The sequence below is a fragment of the Sabethes cyaneus genome, chromosome 3, assembly GCF_943734655.1.
Source record: "Sabethes cyaneus chromosome 3, idSabCyanKW18_F2, whole genome shotgun sequence".
Lineage (NCBI taxonomy): Eukaryota > Metazoa > Arthropoda > Insecta > Diptera > Culicidae > Sabethes > Sabethes cyaneus.
The window spans coordinates 71,777,941-71,782,435 of record NC_071355.1 but is presented as its reverse complement, the minus strand read 5'-3'; positions in this window follow the sequence as shown (position 1 = coordinate 71,782,435).

Sequence of the window (4,495 nt, the reverse complement as noted above, 5' to 3'; positions counted from 1 at the left end):
TTAGCTTGCAAGCGGTCCAATCGTCTCACAAGGCAACTTCACTATCGGTCACAGACTTTGAGCTCAATCATATATACCATAATATAGTGCTATCGATGCACGACTTCACTGCACTGCTCATAGAGGTGTTTTAGGTGTTTTAGGGGCTTAGGCAATTTTTTCAAAAAAATTTGAAATTTCTATGCAAATGTAGGTCAATGGAGACGCATAGTACATGGTAATAGTGGTGAAGCATCTGAATATCACAGCAAAAAGTATAGGATACTGATTTGATTGCGCAACAAGCATTTTATAACTCCCAGCTTTATCCATTTAAAAGGATTTCAGCTATTCTCGTATCGTCAATTCGATAATCGCGGTAAACTTTTTTATTTAATCTTTTTTTTTAATATGGTTTTAAACATTTGGTTATTCACCACACTATTTGATCTTTATCTTTATCAAAACTTTGATTCAATTTTTCTCGACATTTCTTACTGACACGGAAAATAAGTATCGTACCCTATAACGTAGCACATTTACACTTAAGAGAAAGAAAGAAGCATCCATCATTACCAAAATAAAAAAATTAACCCACCTTTTGGTGAGTGGAACCTGTGTTATACAATCTTATTTCTCATTTGATATAAGCATTTCCCGCTCAAATAGCAAATCGGTTTGCTTCGAATATTTTTGACTGAAATGAAATTTGGTTGAATACTACGGAATTTTTACTTTTCGACTTAAAGCAAACAATCTGTCAAAACTTGGTCCAAATCCAAGAACGTCGATTACACGGGTCTCAGACACTTCGCGTGGAACGACCACAGGTATAACACAATTTTTAGATTTTAAATTTTAAATTTGCAATAAGGCTTATGCAAATTTGAAAAAAAGTTTATGTCCTGGTCTCAAAATATTGTTGAAGGGGGGGCAAGAAAAAAATAATAACATCAAACCTTCAATAACTAAACAAAAGAGAAGAAACCAGCGTATATTTTTCCATATTATTAAAAATTTAATACAGATATTTTGTACAGTACTTAAATTTCAGTTCAAATCGAACCAAACTTCGATATTTTTCGATCCAAGTACATAAAGTAAGGATCCTGGTAGAGATGAACCAGTTTGATCATAGTGTGAAAACGGCAGTTTAGGTCCCTGCCACTTTTTTACTTGAAACGCATATACTGTGCTACCGACATGTTTTAAGAAAACAAATCTCTGAAACTATTCACGTTTGAAACCGCTTATTTCTTGGTCAACCTTTTAGTCATGAATATCAGGCCATTCATTCCCCTGTTGATGCTTGTTTCGTAAATTTCAAGTTTCGAACACTTCAGTCACATCCTTCCTGCATGCATCAAATTCATGGCAAAGAATCTCTGTATTTCTGTGTTTTACGTTCCTAACATCCAAAATTAAGATACGTACTTGGACACTTTACCGAATAAAACGACCAATTTGGAGCTCCTCAAGCACCAATAGCTGATCCGGAGTGATTAATTTGTCGTGTTTTTATCTTATTTAGTACCTATAACGCCAACTGCAATTCGGAATTTCTCCATCAACAGCGGTACAGAATTTCATTCATATAGTGTTTGATTGATTTTTACCTCAATCTAATTCGGTTCTTTTTAAAACAAGTTGAATTAAAATGAAAGGATCAAACGAACGCAAAATAGTCGCCTGTGACTTGCAATAGGAACCATAATGGTTAGTTAGTGAAAGAAAGTTGATCAATACTAACGGGATAATTGCTTTAACTTTGCACATATTGGATAATTTATAGATTTAAACTCGTTGAACTGTAAAAAATTTGCTTTTCACTAAAAAATGCAACATAATAATAAAACACTTTATTTTTTTGCCCCTTCACATTTCGGAAATTTTTGAAGGGGGGGTGACATAAACTTTTTTTCAAATTTGTATAAGCCTAACTTGAAAACTGCTGTTAAAAAGTTGATAAGAAAAATATACCGCCATTCTGGGTGACATTGTGCCACGGGGTTGAGATTGTGCCAAAAACCAAAAATGTTTATTTGTGAAAATTTAGGCCATTACAAATATTTTATAAAGTTTTTGTCCTTCCGGTGTTCGGCCGATGAAGGGGGGGGGGGGGGCGAAAAAAAACAAAGTGAATTTTTTAATCGAACAAAAAAAAACATGGGTTTTAAGAATTTTTATTTAAGGTTTAAACGTGAAAACCGAATCTATTCTTGCTTATACTATATACGTTATTATTTTCTATGCAAAAATATACGAAAAAAGACAAAAACGAAGGAAAATTTTTTTGGACGATTTTCGGAAATTTCATTGTTTGAATTTCCATTTCTGTTTCGTGCTAGAAGCGTTAATTCAACTCGGAGACTCATTTTTCGAGTTTTTCAGACTGTAGAGCCCACAGACAATTGATTTTTTGAAAAGAAATTCGACTCATATCCTACAAATTATTTTTTAGCCCCCCGATTTTTCAAGCCAATTTCCAAGGGGGGGGGGGGGGTGGCAAAAACTATAAATATGATTTGCAATGGCCTTATTATATCTTTATAAACTGGTGCCCCTAATTCAAAATGATGATGACCATAACATATTTATTCATAACTTAGAATGGAACATAGATAATATTAGCAAACTATTTAGTCTAAGCAGGGTTTCAAAGTTCGCGATCAAAAATACTCGGAAATAACGCTTGTAAAGAATGTCCCGCATAAACCAACCCAAACAAGAAATCGCATCAACTTGCTATTTTGAAGGTATATAACCTAATCATTTACAATGTATTGAAAGGTAATTATGCGTTGGATAAGTTTTGATTACGAAAATAATATTTTTCGAAACTGTACTTTTCGAGCTTCACGGGGGTGAGATTGTGCCAAGCCATAATGATCGATCCAATTTGTGGATTTCACAAACATAACAAAAATACGTCAGAATATACCAGTGCACTCACATTCTTTACTATTGAGCGAAATTTTTGACAGATTAGATTGCATCATCCATTTTGGAGCAAACAGCATCATAGGTCTGCTAAATAATTTAAACTAATTTTTACTTTTTCTGTGGAAATATCAGATGCTTTGAAAAAACACTCTAATATAAGACGAATATATTATACCCTGTATAAACTGCCAGTTTTAAGGAGGGAGGAGGGGGTTGGGATGGGCCACATGTTTTGCGGCCGCGGGTTCCCGAACGAAGAAATGGTTACTTTTGTTAAATGATCAAATAGGCATGCCCCCTTAGGATTCACGCCCTCCATATATCTCCCCATTGTTAACCCTTGAAACGCTACTGGCTATATAAAGGCTGTCCATTGATTACGAATTCATTTTTAGTTATTTCAGACCTCCCCGGATAATTTTCGTTCATACTTTTTGCACGATGCGTTGTTTTTGGCCGACCCCCTGCCCTTAATAGTCCACTTAGTTCATGGACGGCCCCATATGAACTACTTTATGTGTATTGTTTATAAACATGCTAATGTTCACTGTATAGGTTTTTAGCTTAACTTTATGTTTTTGGCACTATGTCACCCCCTAGAAGGGGTGAGATTGTGCCAAAGTTCATACACTTCCAGTAAAGTTAGGTTTCATTGTAACCATCTCTACGGTAGTTGTTAATTGAACAATTTAGTATATATTGACAGGTTTTTAATACACTTAGTTCCTAAATTGTGTGTATACTGAGCTAAAGAACAAAAACATATGATTTTTTGGCACAATCTCGCCCCGGATGACTGTACCTACAGTACTGGACAATATAAAGTACACACCCGCTCTCATACTATATAACACGCGGTATCTTTTTTATTGTCAAACATATGAACTCGGTATATTTGGACAAATTGTAGTATTTTCAATGCTTTAAACGATTTATGTATCGTTAAATATAAACATTAGTTATTTTGATCAAGCTATTTATATTGTATAGTTCTAGAAAAAGTCAATTTTTAATTGGTCATAATAAAGTACGCACTACTAATATAATGACTGCACAACGCCGCCTACTACATACGAATAGTTTCCTCGCCATCACACTGCAGCGAAGTGTCAAAACAAATTGTTTGTGATTGATTTTTCATTACTGGTGCGCGTTTTTATCTGGTACGATGTCAAAAAAGCAAATTTGTGAAGATATCCGTAAACTTATCGTTAAAAATCGTAAGGAAAGTTTCTCGAATAGAGAAATTGCTCGAAGATATGAAATTAGTGAGGCAGGAGTACGAAAAACATTGAAAAAATATGAGGAACTTGGAAGCGTGAAAGACCGGACTGAAAAAGGAAGAAAGCGGAGGACTACAACCAGTGATGATCGCCTGGTTCGTCGAAAAGTGGCTAAAGATCCGTTCTCTATCAGCCGAGTAATCCGAGAAAATACGAACTCAAATATTTCCGAACGAACTGTTCGTAGAAGACTGAAGGAAATGGGATTCAAAAATGGATTTGCTCAACGAAGGCCATTTATCCGAAATGTTACAGATTTGTTTATTTCATATTCAATATTTGTTTTTAAG